Source organism: Anomaloglossus baeobatrachus, chromosome 5 (assembly GCF_048569485.1).
Source record: "Anomaloglossus baeobatrachus isolate aAnoBae1 chromosome 5, aAnoBae1.hap1, whole genome shotgun sequence".
In the NCBI taxonomy this organism is placed as follows: Eukaryota; Metazoa; Chordata; class Amphibia; order Anura; family Aromobatidae; genus Anomaloglossus; species Anomaloglossus baeobatrachus.
The window spans coordinates 229,600,031-229,619,954 of NC_134357.1; positions in this window are offsets into that span (position 1 = coordinate 229,600,031).

Consider the following 19,924-nt stretch of genomic DNA (forward strand, 5'->3'; position numbering starts at 1 on the left):
TCTTCGGGGTGCCTACAACCTGGTCCGCATCCGCTCTGGGGACGAATGGAAGACCGCATTCAATACTCGCGATGGGCACTATGAATACTGTGTGATGCCCTTCGGCCTGTGTAACGCACCAGCAGTCTTTCAAGAATTGGTGAACGATGTGTTCCGGGACCTTCTCTACGTCTGTGTGGTGGTGTATCTTGATGATATCCTGGTCTTCTCTCCGGACCTCCAGACCCACAGAGAGAACGTGCAGCTGGTACTACAAAGACTGAGAGAGAATCGTCTGTACGCCAAGTACGAGAAGTGTGTCTTCGAGCAGTCTTCTCTTCCCTTCCTGGTTTACGTAATCTCCGATACCGGCCTGCAGATGGACCCGGAAAAGGTCTCTTCCATTCTCAACTGGCACCCTCCTTCCGGACTGAAGGCAATCCAATGGTTTCTTGGATTTGCAAACTATTACCGTCAGTTCATCCCTCACTTCTCTGCCCTGACTGCGCCTCTCTCCGCCTTGACCAAGAAGGGGGCTAATCCAAAGGACTGGTCACCTGCGGCCGACGCCGCGTTTGGCTCCCTGAAACAGGCATTTGCTTCCTCTCCTGTGCTCCATCGTCCTGAGTTAAACCGACAGTTCACCTTGGAGGTGGATGCCTCCTCCTCGGGAGCCGGAGCAGTGCTCATGCAGAAGTCCTCCTCCGGGAAGATGGTTACTTGCGGTTTCTACTCCAAGAGCTTCTCAGCGCCTGAACGCAACTACACCATCAGTGACCGAGAGCTATTAGCAGTCAAACTGGCTCTGGAGGAATGGCGCTACCTTCTGGAGGGAGCAGTGTACCCCGTGATCATTTACACGGACCACAAGAACCTGGAATACCTGCGGTCCGCTCAGCGACTGAACCCACGGCAAGCCAGGTGGTCCTTGTTCTTTGCCAGGTTCGATTTTCAGCTCCATTTTCGACCCGCGGACAAGAATGTGCGAGCAGATGCCTTGTCCAGGTCATTCATGCCCATGGAACAGGATGAGGAGACATCCCAGCCCATCATCTGCCCAAGTAAAATCATTCCGGTGGCCCCTGTCACCCTGGCCCAGATACCGCCCGGGAAGACCTATGTCTCTGAGACTGACAGGCAAAAAGTGTTGCACTGGGGCCATGCCTCGAAAATAGCCGGCCATGCTGGTCAGAAGAAAACATGGAGTACAATTGTACGTCACTACTGGTGGCCATCCCTTCGCACGGACGTTGCGTCTTTTGTCTCAGCCTGCTCCTCTTGTGCCAGGAACAAGACGCCCAAACACCTGCCATATGGTCGTCTTCTGCCTCTGCCTATACCCTCTGTTCCGTGGCAACACATTGCAATGGACTTTATTACAGACTTGCCCCTGTCCTCCGGACACACAGTCATATGGGTCGTGGTGGATCGGTTCTCCAAAATGGCTCATTTCGTCCCTATGGCTGGACTGCCCTCTGCCCAGGAACTCGCTGACGCCTACATACAGCACATCTTCCAGTTGCATGGCTTTCCCTCACACATTGTGTCCGACAGAGGAACTCAGTTTACCTCCCACTTCTGGAGGGCTCTCTGCAAACATCTGGGAGTGACTCTGGACTTTTCTTCAGCCTACCATCCTCAGTCGAATGGCCAAGTGGAACGAGTCAATCAGATCTTGACCTCCTTCTTACGTCACTGCGTTAACGCCCATCACGACGACTGGTCCACGCTTCTTCCTTGGGCTGAATTCTCCCATAACCACCACGTCAGTGAGTCCTCCTCCAGCTCTCCCTTCCATGTCATTTACGGACTTCAGCCTTCCGTCCCTTTACCTGTATCCTCTTCCTCGGATGTCCCTGCTGCTGATGCTGTAGTCCGTGACTCCCGGCCACGATGAGAATACCCAACTCCTTCCATGTCTCCCTGCTCAAGCCGGTTGTCCTTGGTCCCTTCTCCGCTGCTGCCAGTTCTGCTCCTCCTCCTATTGCTGATGATGACATCTATGCGGTAAGGGATATCGTGGCCATGAAAACCGTACGGGGCCGACAGTTCTTCCTGGTGGACTGGGCTGGGTATGGCCCTGAGGATAGGTCCTGGGAACCCCGGGAGAATGTGGGTACTCCCCTGATACGTGCCTTCCTGTCCCGGTTGCGGGGAGGGGGGCGTGGGGGAGGGGGTACTGTCACGCTCCCCGGCTCCCCTGTCACGCTCTCCGGCTCCCCTGCCACGCTTCCCGGCTCCCCTGCCACGCTCCCCGGCTCCCCTGCCGCGCTCCCCGGCTCCTCTGCCAGGCGTCCCCCGCTCCACAGCCTCCATGCCCCATCACCTGCGGTCCCCAGGCAGCCCGGTCCCCGCTCCCGGCGCCCGTCGGCAACTCTGCTCCAGCCCGGCACTCCTGCCTCCTGTTCACCGCTCCCTGCTCTGGCTTCTGGCACCCGGGCCTCGCGCATGCGCATTAGAGCGCGCGCGCGCGGTCATTGACCCTCTCTTAAAGGGCCAGTGTCCTCCAACAGGATATTGAAGAATCAGGTACAGGGTATATAGGGGGACCCTTTCCAAGTGGGCGGGGCCTGTTCTTCGTGTTTTGCTAAGCTAGGAGTCAGGTCTCCTTGTGTCTTGTGGTATACTTACCTATCTCTCTCGTAGAGCCGCTCCTGCCTCGCCAACCGGTCCTGACGATACCCGAACCCCGAACGGTGACGGTCTGCCATCCCGTCAGTTCATACCATCTCCGATCCCTGTGGTGACCCGTCTTCTCGCTCCGTTGGTTCCGGACTCTGCCTGACGTCATCTCGGCCTCCGAACCTGAGCTCCGTCACCCGGACTACCTTCTGAGACTCCGTGGTCCCAGGGACTTCTACACTCCACTCCTCTGAACGGACTGTCCTGCTACCCGTAGTGCTCCGGCTACCGGGCACCTTGCCTTCGGTGAGATGTTCAGCCCAGTGGATCCACCTCCTGGGTCTGCCCGTCCACCTGGCCCTAACAGTTAATTACACAGGTTTCCAAGGGTAAACATTTTTGAAAGATGTGATTTTTTCATACTTTCGATCATTGGACTCAGTAAAAATATTGAAAAAATATCATCACGTACAGTTTTTTCACAAACTCTGATTCTATAGGTTTCCAAAAGGTTAGAATTCTGAAAAGATTCCCTCCATACTTTGCTGATGGAAAATGTAACATTAAGTACAATGTGAGCGAGTGGAGACACGTTATTGTTTCATCCAAAAAGTCTGAAAGCTGTGCTACTGCTCAATGGCAGTAAGTATTCTTCTGTGTGTGTAGGGCATGTGTCGCGGGCGGAGGGGCCACGCACGCTACGCTCGGGTTCAGGGACTTCTGCTGCTGCTGCTGCTCGGTGGCTCGAGCGGATGGCCAGACCCGGGGACTTGAGCAGCGCTCCTCGCCCACGAGTGAAAAGGGGGTGGTTTGTTTGGGGAGATAGTTCGTGATGCCACCCACGGGTCGTGGTGATAATGGGCACCACCACTGCTGGTGACAGGGATCCCGGGAGCGATGGCAGGGAGCAGCTAGGATGTTGGTTCCCCCTCCGTGGGTAGGGGTTAGTGATCCCGGGGCTCGGTGGCGGTACGGGGAGGCTGGATGGCCGGGGTGCAGGGTTGCAGGGGCAGCGCGACGCGGTGCCGGATGGCACTGTTGTACTCTCTCAGGCACAGATTCACAGAGTCTCTGGTAAACCAAACGGCTGGATGGACGGGTCCCGCAGCCGGCTGCAGTGTCTTTGCTCTCCCCGGACAGGTTGATGGTGGCTGTCTTTCCCTGCACCTTCGTAGAATGTATTGACTCAGATGGTTTCCCAACGGTAGTCCGCTCGCCGGCATATATGTACCGAGGGAGCCCGTTTGCCCGCAGGCGCTGGCCCTTGGATCTCTAGCCTATGGCGGTGGTTTTTTATCCTCACGGTGTAGACAGTTGCCTTCTGTCAGGTCTTGGGTGTTAGGGAACCCCTGGGGTTCCGGTCACTCTCGGATTTGACCGTTGTCGGCGGCTCCTAGCCTGGTCAGGGCCCGATGGCTCTGCCTTTGTGCTTGGTACAGATCCGCTCCCCGGTTCGGTACCGGCGGGCAACCGCCCGTCCCCGGTCCTACGGTTCAGCTGACTTGTACCACCTCCTGCAGACGGCCACCACCGTCTGCCGACCTTGCTGACAGTGCCTGGGCTCCTACCCAGACACTAACAGTTTCTGTCCTCTCACTTTCCACTACAAACCTAAACTAACTGCTTTTTCCCGCCTCCAGGCCTGTGAACTCCTCGGTGGGTGGGGCCAACCGCCTGGCTCCGCCCCACCTGGTGTGGACATCAGACCCTGGAGGAGGCAACAAGGATTTTGCGTGACTGATGTAGACTATCCAGGGGAGGGGGTGTGTGTGATGTTGTGTTTGTGACTACCTGGCTAGTCCAGGGCGTCACACATGCTATGCACTTGGAAGAAAGGTGTGAGAATTTAGACTTTATTCTCAAGAACCTTAACTACAAGGAGCATGGATGGTCAATATGTGGTGGTCTAAAAATGTTCTCGTTGCTTCTTTGGCAGCAAGGAGGATATATTAAATACCCATGCTGTTCTGCCTCATGGCAGCCTGCTAATAGTCATTCATTGCAATTTCTGTTACAACCCCTAGAGGTCGTTGTTATTCTTTTGAATTGCTGAGTTTCCCTTTAAGCTAAATGTATTCTGGGTAAGGAATGCCTCCCTGAGCTGAGAAGAAGCCTGCAGCCATTTTCTCTTTGGATTTGTCAGGAAAGGACATGCCGACTTACCTCTTTGTACATTCACCCCTCCCTAGTGTAATCCGGTGAGCAAAGCAAATTACATGTGTTAGTTATAGAATCCTAGATGGAAGAGTGTAGTAAATGCATTGTACATTGTACTTCTACACCTTTAGTGTCATCCCTGTCTTGTTTGTCTAGATAAGATTTCTATGTATTGCAGATGCAGTGACCTTTCACCTACATTCTCATAAGAACTGCATCTCATGTACTGTTATGCTATGTTAACTCTGTATTAACACTGTACTGACTGTAATCATTTTCTTGTTATAGTTTTTACCCGTATAAAACAGTATCTTGGATATACCGTATTCTGTATTCAACTGCATCTTGGATATTCCTATATTCACTGTATATTCCACGTATACTGCAATCAAGTTCACGTTACCAGCTAATAAATCAAGGCTATTGAACTCCACAGTCTGTTTATTTCAAATGTGAACTAGGGTTTAGCTGTATGCTAGAGATTCACAGCGCTACGTAAAAGAACGCAGAACAGTAAAAACGGACACTGACCGCAGGCGGTAGTTGAATAGACTGCATGGGACCGCTATCACCCACACTGCACCGCATATGGGTACTACAGCAGCTGCCATACAGCCGCAGGGATCAAGACCGCAGTCCTCCCCAGCAAGCACGACACCTTTCCCACCACGCGGAACCCGTTCACGTATAGACCCAGCTTTTCTGCCCAAGTTATCATCAATCCACAGCTGAGTGCATAATGTCTGCATCCCGAGCACCCTCAGTCAGGACAAGGTCCCGAGCAAGCAGCTCTAACAAGTCTTCAGTGAAGGAGTTCGCTGCTCTCGCTCGTGCAGAAGCTGAGGCTGCAAAAGTAAAATCCACCTTCGCTGCACAAGAGATGCAACTAAAGCTAAGACAAGCAGACCGAGATACAGAAAGTGCATGCCTGGAAGCAGAAAGTGCACGCCTGCAAGCAGACAGAACACGCTTGCTAGCTGAACAAAAAGCTGAAAAAGCACGCCTGCAGGCCTCTCTAGACAAACTTATTGCAGAAAAGGAGGCAGCAGCGGCAATAGCCAAAGCAGAGTTCCTGGAGGCCGTGGAATCCAAGGAACGCAGCAACGTACTTGGACCAGACGTAGAGCAACAAGATCCAACCCAACGCGTCTCAGAATATGTCCACCAGCATCCCGGAACGGATGACAACCCTGATCCACGACATCGATCAGCTTATATCGACTACCAGAGACTTCATCCCGAACTGCAGTACTGTAAGCAAGAAAGTATGCAGCAGGTCGACGTCGACTACAACTACAGTTCTACAGAACAGAAGGTATCACCTGTATCCCGATTTAGAGGGACACCCTTTGCTTCAGAACGGTATTATACAGACTACCCTGAGACTGAAGTCCCTAAAAGGTATGGTGATACACCACACATTAGACATGACTTTAACACACCAGCTCGCGCCAGCACCAACCAAGCTACCATGGACTTTGCAAAGTTCTTTGCTCGCCGAGAACTGGTTACCAAGGGACTTGTAAAGTTCACTGACAAAACTGAGAACTATAGGTCATGGCGAGCCTCATTCCAGAACACCATACAGGGTCTGGACCTTTCTTGTAGCGAGGAGTTAGATCTCCTAGTAAAGTGGCTTGGGAATGAGTCGGCTGAGCACGCCAAACGACTAAGAGACATTAATATAAAGCATCCAGCCCCAGGCCTACATAAGGTGTGGGAAAGACTTGATGAATGCTATGGGTCCATAGAAGCCATTGAAAATGCTTTATACCAAAGAATTGATGGTTTTCCTAAGATAGGGCCTAAAGGTTATAAAAAACTTAAGAGAACTGAGTGATTTGTTGATAGAGTTACAGGTTGCCCAGGAGGAAGGAAATTTGCCCAGACTGGCTTTCCTGGACACTGCCAGGAAAGTTAGGCTAGGTTCGCACACTGCGTCTTTTTGACGCTGCGTTTTTGTGCGATTTGGTGCGTTTTTGGCTGCGTTTTGCTGCGTTTTTGATCTCTGCGTTTTGCTGCGTTTTTTATCAGTGAACAAAAAAAAAGGTCTGATGTCATTTCCTTCTTCAATGTGTTCTTCATTCTCCACTAGTGTATGCAGAAGATCAGACAGCTGCAGAACTACAAGGCTCAGCATGCTCCATCCAGGACTGAATGCTTGAGGGAGAGTCAGGGGGAGCAGACCTACAAGGCTCAGCATCCTCCATCCAATAGTGTATGCAGGAGAGCAGACAGCAGCTGTCGAACTACAAGGCTCAGCATCCTCCTTCCAGGACTGTATGCAGGATTTCTTTGCCCCCCCAAACAAAAAAAATTACGTGGGCTTCGCCATATTTTTGTATGCTAGCCGGGTACAGCAGGCAGGTACGGGCTGCCCCCAACCCCCAGCTGCCTATTTGTACCCGGCTGGGAACCAAAAATATAGGGAAGCCCTTTTTTTTTAAATTATTTCATGAATTTCATGAAATAATTTAAAAAAAAAATGACGTGAGCTTCGCCCAATTTTTGAGTCCAGCCGGGTACAACTAGGCAGCTGGGGATTGGAATCCACAGTGCAGGGTGCCCATTCTTTCTGGGCACCCCCACTGTGAATTGCAGTCCCGCAGCCACCCCAGAAAATGGCGCTTTCATAGAAGCGCCATCTTCTGGCGCTGTATCCAACTCTTCCAGCTGCCCTGATGCCGGGTGGCTCGCTGGGTAATAATGGGGTTAGGGCTAGCTGTATAGCTGGCCCTAAGCCCGAAATTCATGGTGTCACGCCAATATTAGACATGGCCACCATGAATTTCTAGTAAAGATAAAAAAAAACACAACACACAGAAAATATTTTTATTAGAAATAAAACACAACACAATTAGTGACTCCATCTTTCTTGAAATAAAAAACCCTCCTCCGTAGTAATCCTGGGTCAGGGTCCCGCGCCGTCCAGTCCGGATCCAATATCATCTGATCGGTTTGCTGGAAGGCAAAGCGATCAGATGATGTGTCAGGATCAAGTGCCTGAATCCCATCACACATCAGCTGATTGTATAAAAGCCGATTATACAATCAGCTGATGCATCGGTGCAAAAAAAAAATATATACTCACTTATGTGCTGATTTCCGGCAGCTCCTGCAGCGATGGGGCGGGAGTCTGATCTCGTCCGATCGCTGCAGCAGCTGCCGGTAATCAGGGATGAAGTCTCCTGACGCATCCGCTGATACCGGCCGGGCGCCCGCGTCACCGCGATACTTACGATCAGCTGATGCGTCAGGTGACTGCATCAGGTGATCCATCGCCAGGTCCTGCATCCATCGGAGGTTTCCCGGCCGTCTGCACACAGCCGGAGCGGGGGTGGCGATACCGTGAGAGGAGATGGGAGTGGGCATGGCACCGGGAATCTGCAGACAGGTGAGTATAACTTTTTTTTTTTTTTCTACTGTTAACTTTTGTTTTCGCAGCCGCTTCCACCTCCTGCCTGTACATGGCGCCGCATGGCAGCAGACATGCACAGGACGGGAGGTGGACGCAGCGGTGACGGTACCGGGAGGATTCACGCTTCTGTATATACTGACAGAAGGAATCCTCTTCCTGTACACGTCACTTTACTACCCACCTCCTGCGTTTATAGCTGCGTTTTTGGTCTTAGAAACGCACCAAAACGCAGCTATTTGCGTTTCTCATTGCGTCTTTCAACATCCCATTGAACTCAATGGATGAAAAGCGCAGTGAAAAACGCGGGAATAATTGACATGCTGCGTTTTTGTGGCACCACAAAAACGCAGCTGAAAAAAAACAGATGTGTGCGGACAGCAAAAATGAAAACTCATAGACTTTGCTGGGGAAGCAAAGTCATGCAGTTTTGAGGCCAAAAACGCACCCGAAAAACGCGCAAAAACGCCGCAAAAAACGCACTGTGCGCACATAGCCTTAATCTGATAGTGCAGAAACTTCCTTACAACCTACAAGAAAAGTGGATCACATGTGGTTCACGGTACAAACAAATTCATAATGTGCCTTTTCCTCCTTTCACTGTATTTGTAAATTTTGTTGTTCAACAAGCTAAAGTCAGAAATGACCCCAGTTTTGACTTCACCCTTTCGTGTCCCACTACCCCCGGTGTCAAACTCAGTGGGACACCCGTGACAGTCCATAAAACTAACATTGTTTCCACAGGACCCTCTCAACATGCTAGTAAGCTACCTCCAGAAGAGAACAGACCTCAAGATGTCAGCAAGCAGTGTCCGCTACACAAGAAACCGCATCCGCTACTAAAATGCAGAGCCTTAAGGGAGAAGTCTTTAGAGGATCGCAAAGGTTTCCTCAAGGAAAACAACATCTGCTTTAAATGCTGTGCTACAACATCACACCTCGCCAGGAATTGTGAAGCTAGCGTGAAATGTGCAGAATGCAGCAGCACGGATCAGAATACAGCCTTACACCCTGGACCACCCCCAAGAGTGTTGTCACAAGCAGAGGAGCACAATGCCAAGAAGAAGGATACTGACGTGGACTCCCCTGAGGTCACCTCTCAATGTACCGAGATCTGCGGAGGACCCGTAGGAGGAAGATCCTGTTCAAAAATCTGTCTTGTCCGAGTCTACCCAGCAAGCCATAGGGACAAAGCGATCAAGATATATGCAATCCTGGATGACCAGAGCAACAGATCTCTAGGCACATCCATTTTCTTCAACAACTTCAGCATTGTAGGCCCCGGATCTCCCTACTCCTTGAAGACATGTGCAGGTACTGTCGAGACGGCGGGGTGAAAAGCAACCGGATACAAAGTGGAGTCTGTAGATGGCCAGATCTGTCTATCATTACCGACCATACTGGAGTGCAATCAGATTCCCGACAGCAGGTCTGAGATTCCTACACCGGAGGTAGCTGCTCCTCACCCCCATCTGAAGCATATAGCTCACCTGATACCTGAGTTGGACCCAGAAGCCCCAATAGCTTTACTCTTGGGAAGAGATATACTACGAGTTCACAAGACTAGAGAATACATCAACGGCTTCCAAAACGCTCCATATGCACAGAAGCTCGATCTTGGATGGGTCATTATAGGAGACGTCTGTCTAGGAGGAGCACACAAGCCGACCTCAGTCAACAGTATGCTCACCAATACACTAGAAAATGGACGCCCGTCTCTCTTACAGCCATGTCAGAATAGTCTGCTGGTAAAGGAGTTACCATGCAGCACACCTCTGCCTTGCCCTTTCACAGTTCCTTCCAACGAAGAGGTTCTTCTGGTATCGCGACAACGACCCCGATAAAGACATTGCAGAGTACCGGAAGAGGGTACACATCTTCGGGAACAGTCCTTCCCCAGCAGTCGCTATCTACGGCCTCCGAAATTCCACCAAAGCGGGTGAAGAAAAGTATGGGTCAGATGTCAGATCCTTCGCAGAAAAAGACTTCTATGTAGACGACTGCCTGAAGTCCACACCAACAACTGAGGCTGCAATCAGCCTGCTAAAAAGGGCTCAAGAAATGCTTGTTCTGTCTAACCTGAGGTTGCATAAAATTGCCTCCAACAGCCGAGAATTGATGGAAGCCTTTCCCTCTCAAGACTATTCCAATGATCTAAAGGACTTAGACCTAAGCATTGACTCCCTTCCTATGCAGCGGAGCCTACGATTGCTTTGGGATTTGAAGACGGATGCCTTCACCTTTCAGATCAACAAAGACGAGAAACCCTTCACGCGCAGAGGAGTTCTTTCTTTTGTGAATAGCTTGTACGACCCATTGGGATTCGTGGCTCCAGTAACCATCCAAGGCAAGATGATGCTAAGGGACTTCACCCAAGAGACATCTGATTGGGATGACCCACTTTCAGTAGAAAAAGCAGATCTGTGGACTGAGTGGAGGAAGTCTCTCGAAGCCATGACCGACCTTCATGTAAAACGACCGTATGCTCCTGTGCCATCCACGGAAGTCAAAACACAAAAACTTTGTGTCTTCTGTGATGCATCAGTCAAAGTGATCGCAGCAGTAGCGTACCTCAAAACCACAGATGCGAATGAACAGAGCCACATAGGTTTCGTTATGAGCCGGGCAAAACTGGCGCCACTCCGTGAACACACGATACCCAGACTTGAGCTCTGCGCTGCCGTCCTCGCGGTTGAATTGGCCGAACTTATCTCATATGGGATGAGTCTGGAGATCAAAGACGTCAAATTTTATACAGACAGCAAAGTGGTACTTGGGTATATCTGTAATGAAGCGCAACGCTTCTATGTCTACGTCAGCAACCGGGTACTAAGGATAAGAAGATCCACTTGCCTCAGTCAATGGCACTACGTGTCTACCCATCACAATCCTGCAGACCACGCGACTAGATCCGTTGCACCAAGTCATCTGAGAGACACTTCATGGTTCACAGGTCCTGCCTTCTTGCACCGTTCGATGCCTGACATCAGAGAGTCTGATACATTTGAGCTAGTGGACCCAGATGACGATGAAGAGCTTCGTCCTCAAGTGTCTGTTCTAAATACAGTGACATCAAGTAATCACCTCAAATCTCATCGATTCAGCAGGTTCTCGACTTGGAAGTCACTCGTTCGAGCCATCGCTTTTCTACTTCATGTAGTTCTTTCCTACAAGATAACACTACCTACAAGTCAGAGACTTTGTAGAGGATGGCATCACTGCAAGCATGCATTCATCGCTTCTAATCTGGAAATAGCTAAGATCGTAATACTCCGCGTTATACAAAATGAGACCTACACCAGAGAAATAGACAACCTCAATAAGGGACAACCCATTCCCAGAGACAGTGTCCTGAAGAAGCTCGATCCATTCATTAACCAAGATGGACTGCTGAGAATAGGTGGTCGCCTTCAAGAAGCTGAGGTAGAAGTTTCAGAGAAACACCCGATAATAATCCCTGGACTTCACCACATAACCACCCTGCTTATTCAGCATCATCATGTCTTAGTGAAACATCAAGGTTATCGATTTACTGAAGGGAATCTACGAGCAGCCGGACTATGGATAGTCGGAGCGAAAAGAAATGTGAGCAAGCTCATCTTCAACTGCGTTACGTGTCGCAAACTTCGTGGCATGTTCCAAAATCAGAAGATGGCCAATCTGCCACCCGACAGACTTAGTACCGAACCTCCCTTCACCAATGTCGGGCTAGGTGTGTTCGGCCCTTGGTGTGTGGCCACACGACGCACTAGGAAGATCCATGCTGAAGCAAAGTGCTGGGCAGTTCTATTCACTTGCCTATCCATCAGAGCTGTCCATATCGAAGTAATCAAATCTATGGACACTTCAAGCTTCATAAATGCTCTTCGACGCTTCATCGCGATCAGAGGCCCTGTGAAGCATATTCGTTCTGATAGAGGCACAAATTTTCTTGGAGCGGCAAGAGAACTCCAAATCCCTTATAACCTAGATATAGTTAATGTAGAAAGGTACATAGGCGAGCAAGGGTGCACCTGGACTTTCAATCCGCCACATTCCTCACACATGGGAGGAGCCTGGGAAAGAATGATAGGGGTAGCACGCAAAATACTGTCTTGCTAAATTCTACTAAAAAGGGGGCTGAAAGCCCATACTTACGAAGCGCTCACTGATATCCTAATCAGGCACGAATACTAAGATTCTTTATAGCAAGATACTATTTATTTTAATAGCACATGAATAGTCAATGGTACATAGGCTTTAGAACTATTTTTTAGTCATAGAATCTTATAGAATAACAGAAATATGCATCAACATTACCATTTGTTGTAGCAATCCTTCTCTTCGGAGGGACTCGATTTAATGAGTAGGAAACAACATGGCATCTTGCATCACAGGAGCAGTGCGTACACTTCAATGTCCTGGAAGGTTTCCCTAACATTAAGCGAGTCCGGTGTATTTTTATAGGAAAATTTGTAGTCGTGTGCAAATGCAGTATTGCAATTGTGAATGGTTATTTGGTGACCAGCATGTGACAGCTGAGTCATGTTCATGTAACTTGTCCACAAGCTGCTGTGGGCACCAGCAGCTTCCTGCACATTTCCTGCACATTTAGCCAGTTGACAACTGGTAGACCACAGTTTCCTGGAGATATTGCAAGGAGACGTGAATTTTACAGGCCAGCTTCCTTGCAACTGTTGTCAAATAACCACAAATTTCCTGACTGTGGAACTGTAAATGTTACTTCCTCATTATCGTGGTTTTACTTAAGATCTGTTTGACATATATTCTTTGGTCATAGTGAAATTGGTTATCCGGAGGACATCTCTCTTTGATACTGAATTATTGATAGGTCAAATAATATCTGGGATCACTCCTATCTTTTAATTATAATCCCTTTCTAATCACATTCATTCTTCAGTCATATCACATTGGTATCACAAATACTAGATTCCGTCTTCTTACAAGCAAATACCAGACTTACACACGAAAGTTTGACTACATTCCTGGCCGAGGTCTCAGCTATTATGAATGCAAGACCGCTGACAACTCTTCCTGGTGATTCTGGAGACCCGACCATCCTTACTCCCGCTATGCTACTCACGCAGAAGACTTGTGTTCCAAATGCTCCACCTGGAGAATTTAACGACAAGGACCTCTATAGACAACAATGGAGGCAAGTGCAAAATGTAGCCAATGTCTTTTGGGACAGATGGAAAAGGCAGTACCTCTCCACTCTGCAAACCAGGACAAAGTGGCAGAAAGACCCCCCAAACCTCAAACCTGGCGATGTTGTACTTGTGAAAGACAGTCAAACACATTGGAATGAGTGGCCACTCGGCCTAGTCACCAAACCTTTTCCCAGCAAGGATGGGAAAGTACATAAGGTAGAGGTCAGAGTGTGCAAGCTTGGGGAGAACAAACTGTTCCTCAGGCCTGTAACCGAACTTGTGTTACTGATTTCCCCAAAAGAACCAAATAGTGGCATCCATTGACGCCAAGAGGGGAGTGTTCTGCCTCATAGCAGCCTGCTAATAGTCATTCATTGCAATTTCTGTTACAAACCCTAGAGGTCATCGTTATTCTTTTGAATTGCTGAGTTTCCCTTTAAGCTAAATGTATTCTGGGTAAGGAATGCCTCCCGGAGCTGAGAAGAAGCCTGCAGCCATTTTCTCTTTGGATTTGTCAGGAAAGGACATGCCGACTTACCTCTCTGTACATTCACCCCTGCCTAGTGTAATCCGGTGAGCAAAGCAAATTAATGTAGAATATCTGGAATATGGGATTCAGTTTTGGGCACCACATTTTAAAAAGGACATTCAGAAGTAGAGATGAGCGAACCGGCCGTGGTTCGGCTCGAGTTCAGTTTGCCGAACGGAGGTCTCGTTCGAGTTCGGTTCGTCGAACGTTCGACGAACCGAACTCGAACCAATAGGCTATAATGGGAGGCAATCACAAACACATAAAAATGCATGATAAATGTACACAAACAGTTAATAAACATTGCCATAACACTTACCGGTCCCCGCGATCCCTCCTGCACTCTGTCTCCTGCCGCTATTCCATCCGATGATCGCTGAATCCTCCCGGTGACCAGCACTGCCAGCAGTGATGCAGGACCTATCGTGACGTCAAAATAGCCATGTGACCAGTCACGTGGCTAATATCTCATTGGCTACAGACTGGTCACATGACTATGACGCGTCATGTAGGACCTGCGAGTGCATCTCTCCGGTACACGGTGCACATTTGTGTATCGCCGTGTACCGGCGACATGCTCTAGCACACGGTCGACTCCCCGTTCCGTTAGGAACCGGCTGACACAGCCGGTCATTAACGGAGATCACCGTTGTCATAGCAACGCAGTTAGCGGTGACGTCACCACTAACCGCGGCTCCGGGAGCACCGTTGCTATGCTAACGCGTCTGTCAGCGTTACCGCTGTTACCGCTAGCAGCACTGATCTCTCACGGAGTGAAGGCTGCATGCTGCTTCCCGTGCAGCTTTCACGGAGTGAAAGCTCCACGGGAAGCAGCGTCTTCCCCCATGCAGCAGTGATGTAGCAGAGCTGCATTTGTTGAACGAGAAAGACAGAAGACCATGGATCGTGGAGGGCTGACAGGGGGTAATAAAGATGGAGTCTCTAATTTGTCTGTGTATTTATTTCTATTAAAGTATTTTTTCTCTGTGTGGTGTCTTTTTTTTAACCCTTTATTGGAGATTCTTAATGGCCGGGTCAAACGTGCCTGACATTAAGAATCTCTGGCTTAATACTGGCTAGTAAAACAAATCCAGTATTAACTCATGATTACCCAACAAGCCACCCGGCTCCAGGGCTGTTGGAAGAGTTGGATACAGCGCCAGATGATGGCGCTTCTATGAGAGCGCCATTTTCTGGGACGGCTGCGGACTGAAATTCGCAGCAGAAGCGCCCAGAAACCTTGGGCTAACCTGTGCTGCGGATTCCAATGCCCAGCTGCCTAGTTGTACCTGGCTGGACACAAAAATGGGGCGAAGCCCACGTCATTTGTTTTTTAATTATTTCATGAAATAAGTGAAATAATTAAAAAAAACGGGATTCCCTATATTTTTGGTTCCCAGCCGGGTACAAATAGGCAACTGGGGGTTGGAGGCAGCCCGTGGCTGCCTACTGTACCTGGCTAGCATACAAAAATATGGCGAAGCCCACGTAATTTTTTAGGTGGGCAAAAAACTTCTGCATACAGTCCTGGATGGAGTATGCTGAGCCTTGTAGTTCTGCAGCTGCTGTCTGCTCTTCTCCATACAGACAGACAGCAGCTGCAGAACTTCAAGGCTCAGCATACTCCATCCAGGACTGTATGCAGAAGTTTTTTGCCCCCTGAAAAAATTATGTGGGCTTCGCCATATTTTTGTATGCTAGCCAGGTACAGCAGGTACAGCTGCCCCCAACCCCCAGTTGCCTATTTGTACCCGGCTGGGAACCAAAAATAAAGGGAAGCCCTTTTTTTATTATTTCATAAATTTCATGAAATAATTAGAAAACAAATGACGTAGGCTTCGCCCCATTTTTGTGTCCAGCCAGGTACAACTAGGCAGCTGGGGATTGGAATCCGCAGCACAGGTTGGCCTGAGCTTTCTGGGCCCCACTGCTGCGAATTGCAGTCTGCAGCCACCTCAGAAAATGGCATTTTCATAGAAGCGCCATCTTCTGGCGCTGTATCCAATTCTTCCAGCACCTGCCTGCTATACCTGGCTAGCATACAAAAATATGGCGAAGCTCACGTCCTTTTTTTGTAGTTTTTTGGCAAAAAAAATAAAAAATGCTTCCCTGGATTTTCCATTGCCAGTGAAGGTAACACCAAGCAGTGGGGGTTAGCAGCCAGTAGCTGCTTGGATTACCCTTAGCTAGCAATACAAAAAATGCAGCGGGAGCCCATATATATTTTTTTTAATAATTTATTTAAATAACTAAAAACAAAATGGGCTTCCCTGTATTTTGATTGCTGGACATCACAGTGCTGTAAAAATAAATCTTTAAAAAAATGACGTAGCGCTCCGCGGTATTTTTGATTCTCAGCGCAGATAAAGCAGCTGCCACCCCCATCTGCCTGCCGTTACCTTGGTTGGCAATCAAAATACAGGGAAGCCTATTAATTTTTTCTATTTAAAAAATAGTTAAAAAAAAAAAATGGACGTTGGGTCCCCCCATTTTTGATAGCCAGCTAGGGTAAAGCAGACGGCTGTATCCTGAAAACCACAGCTGGCAGCTTTACCGTGGTTGGGGATCCAATGTGGAGGTCCCCTCAGGCTCTTTTTTATAATTATTTTATAAATATTAATAATTACACAATAAAAGTAGGGTCCCCCCCAAATTGGATCACCAGCCAAGGTAAAGCGGACAGCTGTGGTCTGGTATTCTCAGGGTGGGAAGGTCCATAGTTATTGGGCCTTCACAGCCTAAAAATAGCAGGCCGCAGGCACCCCAGACGTGGCGCATCCACTAGATGCGCGAATCCTGGCGCTTCACCCCAGCTCATCTCGTGCCCTGGTGCAGTGGCAAACGGGGTAATAAATCGGGTTGATACTAGCTGTAAAGTCACCTAAGATCAAGCCCAGCAGTTTGTGACGTCATGGCGTCTATTAGATACCCAACATCATAAACTGTCAGTACTAACAAAAAAAAAAATCGACAAAAGAAATTTATTTGAAAAAACAGTCCCCAAAACATTTCCTCTTTCACCAATTTATTGTAATAAAAAAAATAAAGGGGTCCCACGACGACTCTGGACCGTCTAGAATATGGGGGGGAGACACTCAGGGAACGTATCCCCCCCTTTCTAGGAGTGCGGACCCTTCATGTGAGGAGTGTGGGTGCAATGAATCTGCACTCACTCTCCCCGGGTCCACAGCAGCAGAGTCCATGTCGTAATGGTTGCTACCAAAGCTGCAATGCCCTGCTCATGAGGTAAGGGCATGCCTAATCAGGAGAACTACTGTAGAGGAAGCTCTGCTCACTGGTATATAGGTGCTCAGAGGTAATAATAGATAAAATTAGTGAGTAACCTCGGCACTCTAAATCTCCCAGACTAAGTCAGTAAGACACAACGGATAGTAATGCAAAATCACTCTTTATTGGTCCGTATTAAGAAAAAAATTTTTTTCATAAGCATATATGTTTTTGTCCAAAACAAGTTACAAATGACGTTTCGGCCTGAGCCTTCGTCAGATTGGACTTATCTGCATGTAATCATGAAAAATGACAATAATCAGTATCACATAAGAGTGAGAGAACAATAACATAAACTTGAACAATGTAGAGGTACAATTGGGATGCAGCAAAATAATTGCAACACAGCAAGAAATGAAACACATGATACAAATGTCATAATACAGTACAAGGACAATATAGTAATGACAAATATGGGGTCAGAGTAGGCTTAGACAGCTCTGGTACGAAAGAGATGTCAATCAAAAAGTAACATGTGCAGTAGGTGTAGAGCTACACTATGCATGGCAGAGCTAATGGGTAGACCGACCATAGAAAAAGAACGGAGAAAAAATTGAGAAAAAGTGGAGAAAAAATGGAGAAAAAGTGGAGAAAAAGTGGAGAAAAAAATGGAGAAAAAGTGGAGAAAAAATGGAGAAAAAGTTTAGAAAAAGTGGAGAAAAAATGGAGAAAAAGTGGAGAAAAAGTGGAGAAAAAGTGGAGAAAAAGTGGAGAAAAAATGGAGAAAAAGTGGAGAAAAAATGGAGAAAAAGTGGAGAAAAAGTGAAGAAATAGTGGAGAAGTGGAGAAAAAGTGGAGAAACAGTGGAGAAAAAGTGGAGAAAAAGTGGAGAAAAAATGGAGAAAAAGTGGAGAAAAAGTGGAGAAAAAAGTGGAGAAAAAGTGGAGAAAAAATGGAGAAAAAGTGGAGAAGAACTGGAGAAGTGGAGAAGTGGAGAAGAAGTGGAGAAGAAGTGTTTGTTCATGCCAGATGGGAGATAAATAATTTTTTACCGGCGCTGTCATTTACTGTAACGTGATCATCGGTGTACGGTGTATACCTGTGATCACGTGAGCGGGGACCGGAAAAACCGTCCTGAATCATGATCTCCAGGGTCTCAGCTAGCCCTGAAACTCCGGAGATTTTCTGACGTCGGGGGGCGTTATTCACTTATTTCTGCCTGCTGTTTATAAATGGCAGATCAGAATAAGGCTACATTAACACGACCGATCCATTTTTGCGGTCTGCAAAAACCAGTCCGTTTTTTTTCACAGGTGCATCCGTGTGGCATCCGTTTCCATTCCGTTGACGGTCCGTATGTCATCTGTTTGTCATCCGTGTGCCTTCCGTTTTTTTTGTGTACTGCAAAAAAACTGAAGGAGGGTAAATGCATAAATTTACCCAGGATCCATAGCTTCATCCTACATGAGGCGGTCACATGTTCACTCCAGTGCCATTTTCTACTGCTTTTCACAGCGTAGAGCGCTCTGGTGATTTTCTTGTGCTTGTGCACTTCATATCAGTCTTTTCTGTCATTATAATGGCAGAAAGACACATAATGTCCCACTCTCCTGCATTTTGTAATTTTGCACCCTTTGGTGCCTTTCATGTGGCACTAAGGGGTGCTTAGCTTTGTATTTAGCCAAAAAAATGAAAAAAAAAATGACGTAGGGTTCCCCCTATTTTTGTAGCCAGCTAGGGTAAAGCAGACGGCTGCAGCCTGCAGACCACAGCTGGCAACCTCACCTTGGCTGGTAATCCAAAACTGAGGGCACCCCACGCTGTTATTTTAAATTAAATAAATAATTAAAAAAAAAAACCACGTAGGGGTCCCCCCAAAATTGGATCACCAGCCAAGGTAAAGCAGACAGCTGTGGTCTGATATTCTCAGACTAGGGAGGTCCATGGTTATTGGACTCTCCCCAGCCTAAAAATAGCAGGCCGCAGTCGACCCAGAAGTGGCGCATCCATTAGATGTGCCAATCCTGGTGCTTCGCCCCAGCTCATCCCGCGCCCTGGTGTGGTGGCAAACGGGGTAATATATGGGGTTAATACCAGATGTGTAATGTCACCTGGCACCAAGCCCTGGGGTTGGTGAGGTCAGGCGTCTATCAGATACCCGACATCACCAACCCAGTCAGTAATAAAAAAAAATAGACGACAAACACATTTTTACTTGAAAAAATACTCCCCAATACATTCCCTCTTTAACCAATTTATTAGAAAGAAAAACAAATCCAGGTCTGGTGTAATCCAAGGGGTTGCCATGACGATCCACACTGTCCCAGTCAATGAAGAGCAGGATGTTCCCCATTGGCTGGGAGAGCAGTGCAGTGACCTGAGCTAACATCAATGGGTCAGTCCAGGTCACTGCAGGGCATGACAAGTGCTGCTGTCAGCGAGGTACATTACCTGCGCTGATCTCCTGCACTGCCGACAGCACCTGTCACTGAGTTCAATGACTGCCGCCTTCACAGCCAAGTATCGCGAGAGGCCCGTGACGTCACCGCTAGTCAGTCTCGGGTCGGAAGCGAGAGAAGGTGATGTGACAAGCGGCAGCCATGGAGGACAGTGACAGCGCTGAGGTCGGGACTTCATCACCGCAGGTAAGCCGAGCGGGACCATGTGTGCAGAGTGACAGGAGGACGTCAGTGTCGTGGACTGCATGGCTGGGGACGTGTGTGTGTGTGTGTGTGTGTATGTATGTGTACATGCCGCGTGCAGGAGGGGGCGGAGTGAGCTGAGCGGGGAAGTGTGGGCTTCCTGCACGTAACTAGGATAAACATCGGGTTACTAACCAAAGCG